This window comes from Sciurus carolinensis, chromosome 2, assembly GCF_902686445.1.
Source record: "Sciurus carolinensis chromosome 2, mSciCar1.2, whole genome shotgun sequence".
Taxonomy (NCBI): Eukaryota; Metazoa; Chordata; class Mammalia; order Rodentia; family Sciuridae; genus Sciurus; species Sciurus carolinensis.
In genome coordinates this window covers 54040452-54050191 of record NC_062214.1, presented here as the reverse complement: position 1 = coordinate 54050191, position 9740 = coordinate 54040452, and the positions used below count along the sequence as shown (strand labels likewise).

The following is a 9740-nucleotide window of genomic DNA, read 5'->3' as shown; positions in this document are numbered from 1 at the left end:
ACCATGGGAATTGCTTCTGTAGAGCTGAGGACCAGCTCAAAATGCTACCTCCAGAGGAAGATCTTCAAATGCGAAACTCCGGCCTCACCCGACTACTGTGGAGCAGCTTGGTACCATGGCACGTTCTCCCGCGCTCTGACACTTCACCCCTACCAACCACGAAACTGGCTCATCGCTCTGGCCTTTGCAGACCCTTTCTGCAAGAAGTCCCTCGCCTCAGTCCGGGCGGCTAGAAGCTGGAGGGCTGTGTGTTGTCGGTCCAAATCCAGACCAACTCAGATTAGGCAGACCCCTACACACACCCCGCCTCCGAGAACCCGTTAGTTTAAAAAAAAAAAAAAAAAAAAGGAACTGGGGTTGTAGTTCAGTGGTAGAACCCTTGCCAAGCATGCGTGAGGCAGGTTCTGGGTTCGATTCTCAGCACCACATATAAATAAATTAAATAAAGGTCCATTGACAATTAAAAAAATAAATAAATAAAAATGAAAACCCCAGACGTTCTACTTCCTTTCATTAACCTCACCACTTCCAGGCATATCCCCTTTCCATTGATTCATACACCTATTAATAGAGAATGCAGACGAGGACGTCCACATCAAGCATTGTGGGAAATGTGGTATTGGGTTCCAAACTGGAGAGGCTTCTCCAGTTTGGTGAGAGAGAAGAAGAAGGAGAAAGAGGAGAATTAGGTGGTGGTAGTGGGGGGTACCTGTCTACCCTTGTTGACTCAATGCAATAAAAAAAATAAAGTGTTTTGTTTTTGTTCGTGATGGACTGTAAAATACTTAGAATTACCAGACAAGTTTTGCTACTGTGGAAAATTCCTTAGATGCTAATTCCACCATTCCTTAAACAAGTAGGAATGGTACATCCTCCAACAAACACACATGGTACATCCTCCAACAGATATTTATTGGGAACATTCTATAAAAATTCTATATTTAAGATCATTCTGAACTCTGTGGTTACCCACAGGAATCACACATGGCCCTTCCCCCCATGAAACTCACAGCCTAACAGGGGAGATCAACCACAAAACATACTAAAATCAACCTGGGGTTCAGTAGCATAGGCTTGTAATCCTGCTACCCAGGAGACTGAGGAGGAAGGATCACAAGTTTGAGGACAGAGCAAGACCCTGTCTCAAAAAAAAAAAAAAAAAAAAAAATAGAAGGGACTGGGCATATAGCTCAGTGGTAGAGAGATTGTTTAGCACGAACAAGGCCTTGGATTTAATCCTAAGTACCACCAAAACTAAATAAATAAAATAATAATAAGATAAAAGATTAAAATCCCAAGCAATATTTTTCTTTTTTCTTCTTTTTTCATATAGACAGTGGCACCTTAGTTATTTTGCTATGTAATTATAGTAATTTATAAGATAACCATTTAGCATTTGGGGGGATTCTAAACACTATAAGCATATATCTGGTTTGGGATAGCAGTTGTATTTTAGTTAAGTGAAAATGAGGAATTGTGTACATATATGAATGTGTAACAATGAATCCACCATTATGCATAATTATAATGGACTTATTTAAAAATATGAATGGGGCTGGGGTTGTAGCTTGGTGACAGAGCACTTGCCTAGCATGTGTGAAGCACTGAGTTTGATCCAGCACCACATATAAATAAATAAAATAACAACTAAAAAAAATTAAAAACAAAAAAACCCCACAATCCAATCACAGAGATAATCTTTCCCCTATAAAAAACAAATAAAACTATGGGAGAAAATGAAAATGAGGAAAACGGAAATCTCACAGGAACCCAGGAGACCTAGAGATCACCAAGCCTCATGTGACTATAACATAGATCACGAGCTGCATAACTAAAGGCATCTCCAGACCCCTCAGTAATCTTTCTGGTATTTTGTTGTCAGGGAGATTTTGTGGCTCTTCAATCCATTCACAGCGAGTAGGAAGTGGAGATGAATGAAGAGTCACAAAATCTGACTGGTGGCTATTCCCTGTCTCTCTTTCTTCCTTCTACCCCCATTTGTTCTCTCATCATTTCACCACACAGCAATTATCCAGGAGGGGAAGCTTGATCTCATGACAAGACAAGTTAGTAGAGGAAATAAGACCTTGTATAGTATGGAACCTAGTAGTGCTAGGAGGCCAGTATCATAGGGGGCTGCTTTGGAGGTTTGCTACAACAGGGTTTTTTTTTTTTAATTTAATTTAATTTTATTATTTTATTTTATTTTATTTTATTTTATTTTATTTTATTTTATTTTATTTTATTTTATTTTATTTTATTTTACTTTATTTTATTTTAGTAATGGAGATTTAACCCAGGGGCATCTTCCTAGGAACTACATTTCCAGTCCTTTTGTTTTTTTAAATTTTGAGGCAGGGTCTCACTAAGTTGCTTAGGGCCTCACTAAGTTGCTGAGGCTGTCCTCAAACTCACAGTAATCTGCCTTAACCTCCCAAGTGGCTGAGATTACAGGCATGCACTACCGCACCCAGCTACCACAGGGTTTAAAGTGGATTTGAGGACATTTATCTGGTGCCTTGCTCTGCCAGACTCCTGTGACATCTCTTTAGGAAACTTACAGTAAAAATAAACAAATAAGTGCATAATAAAACCTATATGTATGGGGAGTCAACTCAGAATGTCTCTATAATTGAACTAAGATTCTTCAGGAGATTCTTATTACTGTTCTTATTATTGTTCAGCTTACCAGGTAAAAATAAGTCTCCTTGGGGTTTTTAAACAGACTAATTCGAGGTAAGTCTTAGTTAATTTAATGTTCAAATGGCTTATGAGAGTTGTCTCTCTCCCCCAAAGTTTCCTTTCTACTTCTTCCTTCCCATGACATTATCTAAGTGTCCAGGGCTTGGTTCTCCACCCTGGGGGAAAGTGTCATGGGAAGAGGGTCTGAGGAGGTCCCCCAAAGGAAGAAAGGGATCTCAACTTGGCCCTGGCAGGTTCTACACTTATGCTTCAAAATGGAATTTTAGGACACATCAAAATAGGAACAAAGATTTATTTAAGAAAGCAAGGGGGCTGGGGCTGTAGCTCAGTAGTAGAGCGCTTACTTAGCATGTGTGAAGCACTGGATTCAATCCTGAGCACCACATAGTAAATAAATAAATAAAATAAAGTTATTGTGTTCATCTACAACTAAAAATATTGTTTAAAAAGGTAGATGAGCATGGTATCACCATTGACATCTCCCTGTGGAAATTTGAGATCAGCAAATATTATTGTTGATGCCCCAGGTCACAGAGACTTTATCAAAAACATGATTACAGGCACATCTCAGACTGACTGTGCTGTCCTGATGTTGCTGCTGATGTTGGTGAATTTTAAAACTGGTATTTCCAAGAATGGACAGACCTGTGAGCACGCCCTTCTGGCTTATACACTGGGTGTGAAACAACTAATTGTTGGTGTTAACAAAATGAATTCCACTGAGCCACCCTACGGTCCGAAGAGATACAAGGAAATTGTTAAGGAAGTCAGCACCTGCATTAAGAAAACTGGCTTACAACCCTGACACAGTAGCATTTGTGCCAATTGCTGATTGCAATGGTGACAATATGTTGGAGTCAAGTGCTAATATGCCTTGGTTCAAGGGATGGAAAGTAACCTGTAAAGATGGCAGTGCCAGTGGAACCACACTGCTCAAAGCTTTAGATTGCATCCTGCCACCAACTTGTCCAAATGACAAGCCTTTGCATCTGCCCCTCCAGGATGTCTACAAAATTGGTAGTATTGGTACTGTCCCTGTGGGTCGAGCAGAGACTGGTTTCTGAAGCCTGGCATGGTGTCCACCTTTGCTCCAGTCAATGTCACAACTGAAGTAAAAACTGTTGAAATGCACCATGAAGTGCTGAGTGAAGCTCTTCCTGAAGACAATTTGGGCTTCAATGTCAAGAACATGTCTCTCAAAGATGTTCATCATGGCACTGTTGCTGGTGACAGCAAAAATGGCCCACCAATGGAAGCAGTTGGTTTTACTGCTCAGATGATTATCCTGAACCATCCAGGCCAAATCAGTGCTTGCTAGGCCCCTGTACTGGATTTTTACATAGCTTACATTGCTTGCAAGTTTGCTAAACTGAAAGAAAAGATTGATTGCTGTTCTGGTAAGAAGCTGGAAGATGGTCCTAAATTCTTGAAATCTGGTGATGCTGCCATCTTTGATGTGGTTCCAGGAAAGCCCATGTGTGTTAAGAGCTTCTTGGACTAGCCTCTCCTGGGTCGTTTCGCAGTTCAAGATGAGGCAGACGGTTGCTGTGGGTGTCATCAAAAGCAGTGGACAAGAAAGCTGCTGGAGCTGGCAAGGTCACCAAATCTGCCCAGAAAACTCAGAAGGCTATATGAATATTACCCCTAACACCTGCCACCCCAGTCTCAGTGATGGTAGAAAGGTCTCAGAACTGCTTGTCTCAATTGACAAGTTTAATAGTAAAAGACTGATTAGTGATAACAATGCATCACAAAACCTTCAGAAGGAAAGAAGAATGTTTTGTGGACTGTTTTTTTGTGTGTGAAGTTTTTTAACTTATTAGTTTTTAAAATCTGTACTTTTTAATGGAAACAACTTGACCAAAAATCTGTCACAGAATTTTGAGACTCATTAAAACAAAAGGTTAATGAGAAAAAAAAAAGAAAAAGAAAGCAGAGCTTTGTTTAAGAAAACAGTAAAGCAGGATATATACTCAAAGGAGTGTGGTCAAAAGTTATAGATGAACACAATAGCTTTATTTTATTTATTCATTTATCTATCTATCTATTTATTTATTATGTGGTGTGAGGATCAAACGCAGGGCCTCACATGTGCGAGGCAAGAGCTCTACCTTCCAGTCCCTCTGTTTTCTTCATGGCAGAGCACATGGCAGGTCAGGATTTCCAGGTTGATTTTATTCAGTCACTAGATAATATTTGGAATATACCTCTATCCTAAGTTTCTAACAATATTTTCCCTTGGTTTTTTTTAATCTAAAGAAAATATATTGTGTAAAATAGCAATGTATGTCACTATTACCATCTGGACTCACGACACTCAGCACCACACAATAAATAAATAAATAGATAAATAAATAAATAAAATAAAGGTATTGTCCATCTATAACTTTTGACCACACTCTCTTGAATATATATCCTGCTCTAACTGATCTCTTAAACAAAGCTCTGCTTTCTTTTTCTTTTTCTTTTTCTCATTAACCTTTTGTTTTAATGGGTCTCAAAATTCTGTGACAGATTTTTGGTCAAGTTTTTTTTTGTTTTAACCAATTCAGGCCCAGAAGAAAACGGGCTTAGAGAGTAAAGGTGAGGGTGTTTGTACAGCTTCTTATAATTAAATTACACTTTTTCTCCCCTTCCTTTCTACCTATCATCATTTTCTTGGAGGGAAGGGTACTGGGGATTGAACCAATTGTACTGGGATGCTTAACCACTGGACAACATCCCCAGCCCCTTTTATTTATTTGTTTGTTTGTTTGTTTATTTAAATTTTGAGACAAGTTCTTGCTAAGTTGCTTAGGGCCTTGCTAGATTGCTGAGGCTGGTCTCGAACTTGTGATCCTCCTGCTTCAGCCTCCTGTGTTGCTGGGATTACAGGTGTGCACCATGGCAACCTGATCCTCATTTATTTTATCCTGCCTCAGAGGAAACTTGGTTCTCTACCATCTTTTCCATGAGCACCCACTCATTCCACCTGAGATTCAGCTCAGCTCACCAGATCTTTGCATTAGCCTCTGACCCAACACAACTTTTATTGATCCATTTAAGCCTAGTGGCCTATTCTCTTTGGTGCCCACTGTGGTGACACAGTTTCTTGAAAGGCCCTTAGTCACATGGGGATCCTTTGGGAGACTTCTTAATTTTCAACTTCAGCTGCTCCTATTACCCTCATTGGGAGCACTTGGAGACTTCTGGAACCTTTCCTGCTACATAGGATCAAAGAAGCCTCTGATTCCACCTCTGACTCATGTCTACTCTGTTGCACGTGTTGACTCAGAGGTACTTTTGGGCCAATTTCCTTCAACAGTTGAAAAAAGTAGGGGCATGTGTAGCACGCCAAGGCTTGGGTTTGATCTCTAGCACCCAAACATAACAACAAAAAGTAGGCTACAATTTCCTTTATTTCAGCTTCTCCTTTTTTTTAATAGCAATTTTTAATGTTCTAATTGGTTTTACAGTAGAATGCATTTTGACACATTGTGCACAAATGGAGCATAACTTCTTATTCCTCTGGCTGTACATGGTGCTGAGTCACACCAGTAGTGTAATCATACATGTATATAGGGTAATAATGTCTGTCTCATTCTACTATCCTTCCCATTCCTACTGCCCCATCCGTCCCCTCATTCCCCTCTGCACAATCCAAAGTTCCTTCGTTCTTCCCCGCTCCCCACTATGGATTAGCATCCACTTATGAGAGAAAACATTCAGCCTTGGTTTTTTTGGGATTGGCTTATTTCACTTAGAATGATATTCTCTAGTTCCATCCATTTACCTGCAAATGCCATAATTTCATTCTTCTTTAAGACTGAGTAATATTCTATTGTGTATATGTACCACATTTTCTTTATTCATTCATCTGTTGTAGGGCATCTAGGTTGGTTCCATAGTTTAGCTATTGTGAATCAAGCTTCTGTAAACATTGATGTGGCTATGTCACTGTGGTATGCTGATTTTAAGTCCTTTGGGAATAAACTGAGGAGTGGGATAGCTGGGTCAAATGGTGGTTCCATTCCAAATCTTCTGAGGAATCTCCTCAGCTTCTCTTTTGACTTCTCCCTCACTGTCCCCTTTCCACTGATAAGTTTCTTGGTCTACCTTTAACAATAGATGGCTGGGGCTGGGGCTGGGGCTCAGTGGTAGAGCACTTGCCTAGCAAGTGCGAGGCACTGGGTTCGATTCTCAGCACCATATATAAATAAATAAAATAAGGTTTCATTGCCAACTAAAAAAGTATTTTAAAAAAAATAGAAGGCTGTTAAGAAATTTATCTAGGTGGCACAATCCCAGCAATTCGGGAGGTTGAGGCAGAAGGATCTCAAGCTCAAATCCAGCCTGGGCAATTTAGTGAGGCCTAGTCTCAAAATAAAAAATAAAAAGGACTGGGGATATAGTTCAGTTGTAGAGCACCCTTGAGTTTAATCCCCGGTACTGCAAAAACAAAAACAAAAGAAAATTGTATCTAGCCAGGTATGGTGGCATGGGTGCTTATAACTCCTGCTACTCAGGAAACTGGGGCAGGAGGATTGTGAATTTGAGGCCAACCTGGGCAACATAGAGAAATCCTGTCTCCAAAACAATTTTTTTCCTAAAAATTATTTTAGTTGTAGATGGACACAATATCTCTATTTTATTTATTTATTTTTATGTGGTGCTGAGGATCAAACCCAGTGTCTCATGCATGCCAGTCAAGTGCTCGGTCACTGAACTCCAACCCCAGCAACAATTTTTTGTTGTGTGTCCCAGGGATTGAACTCAGGGGCACTGGACCATGAATCCACATCCCCAGCCCTATTTCGTATTTTATTTAGAGTCAGGGTCTCACTGACTCTAGCATCTTTAAAAGCTTAGCACCTTTCTTTCATTGAGGCTGGCTTTGAACTGGAGATCCTGAACTGCTGGGATTATAGGCACGCACCACTGTGTCCAGTTCCAAAAATTTTTTTAATTGAAAAAAAAAAGTATATTTAAAATGAATGGCACTAGCTACTTTGGTTTAACCAAATCAGGGATTTTTTTTCCTTATGTATTAAGATGTTTAGAAGTGGATAATACAGGACTGGTATATTAACTCCAGGATAACATCAAGGACCTGGGTGTCTTCTGTCCTCCCGCTCTGCCAGGAAGGTGTGTGGCTCTTGTCCTTAAGGTCCTATCCAGTCATTGTGCCTGTATTCCAAAATAGAATATTGTTCTGCCAATAAATACCATTAGCACTAAAATTATACCATAGAATATAAATAGAAGAAAAATGCAGAAAAGAATATGATAAAACATTTACTAGAAATACGGTCCCATTTGTATGTGGTGAATAGTTGTCATTTGTCTACCAGTATACTATCTTTCTATGGGAAATAAAACCAGATTTTTTTTCTTTCTTATCTTTTTTGGTACTGGAGATTGAACCCAGAGGCACTTTACCACTGAGTTACATCCCAGTCCTTTTATTTTTTATTTTGAGACAGGATCTCACTAAGTTGATTAGGGTCTCACTAAGATATGCTGAGGGTGACCTCAAACCTGAGATCCTCCTTCCTCAGCCTCCTGAATTGCTGGAATTACAGGTGAACACCACCACTCCCTGCTTGGCTTTTTCATTACACATCAGCATCCTGTGGTTCAAATGGGAGTTTCCATCTTACCTGATCCTTTCTCTCCATAAAGGTTTGGTTTAAAGGTGGACATTTTACCCAAACTGAGTCAGTTGTAGAAACATGCCACTTTGCCTATGATGAATTGTCAGGGAGAGCAAGTGACTCAAGCTAAACCTATCTGTGATTTTTTTTTCCTTGGGACTTTATAAACTGGAACTCTCTCTTGAGAAGAGGTATCTGCAGGAAAGAGTCCTGAGGAATTCCTTGGTGGGAGGAGAACTTGATTTAGGACCAGTAGGATCCTTGACATATGTGTGGAAAGAGAATTTTAGCATATGTCAGGAGGGGCACAGAGATTTACTTAGGAAAATAAGGAATATACATTCAAGGGAGAATATGGGCCATCTCGAGAGCGAGAAATGTGCTTTCAGGGTTCCAGGTTCTTCTTTTAAAGGAAAACTGTTAAGGGGTGGGTATTGGAAGGTATGTAGGTCTGACATGAGACTGATGATTGATTACAAGATGGTTTATAGTGGTCTCGTCGCTCTCAGGATTCTTAGGCTAATGTGGTCTCTCTTACCTGATTTGTAGATAATACTGGAAAGACTCCTAAATTACAGCCTTCTCAAAATATCCTATCTTTCCTTGTTTAATCTATTTATTGGTGGGCTAATTAACAGTATAAAAGGTAATTATTATCAGTGAGTATTTGTTTTTAAGATTTACAGATTTCCCAGAAATTTGGGAGGTATAGGCCTAGAAAAATATATCTTGGAACATAAATTATACCTCCTTATCCTTTCTTTATGTCTTCTTTCTACCTATTTTTTATTTCTTATATCCTACTTTAGAACCAAAAGAAGACCCTTTTTCTCTCTGGAGGTGAAGATGGGTATATGCAAGGTGTAGGCTCTGGTTGCTGTGTTTTTATTTCATTGTAGCTGTTTTTCAGTACTAGGGATTGAACGCAGGGATGCTCTACCATTGAGTTACATCCTCAGTCCCTTTCATTTATTTTTAATTTTTATTATTATTACTTAATTTTTTAAACTGGGGATTGGACATAGGGGTGCTTAACTAAGCCACATCCCCAGCTTTTTTTTATATTTTATTTAGAGACAGGGTCTCATTAAGTTGCGTAGGGTTTCGGTAAATTGCTGAGGCTGGTCTGGAACTTGCCCTCCTCCTTTCTTAGCCTCCTGAGTCACAGGAATTACAGGTGCATGCCACCATGCCCAGCTAGAGCAACTGTATTTCCTGGCAGCAGAGTACAGTCTGAGTGAACGAGATGGACAAAGAAAGGGGAAGCAGAGAGGAGAAGCTGAGGGAGACAACGGAGAATATTTGAGTCCTGGATCACCGAGACTAGAAATAACTCTTTACTTTTCCTTAGGGTTTGTTTTATGTGTTGTTAAACTTTCCTTCCTTACCTAAGCTAGTCTGAGT

General features: G+C 39.7%; 1 pseudogene; it reads left to right on the top strand.

Moving 5' to 3' along the window:
• The first annotated feature begins 3 nt into the window (after positions 1 to 3).
• LOC124976327 (elongation factor 1-alpha 1-like) lies at positions 4 to 4338 on the top strand (annotated as a pseudogene).
• Positions 4339 to 9740: the final 5402 nt, after the last annotated feature.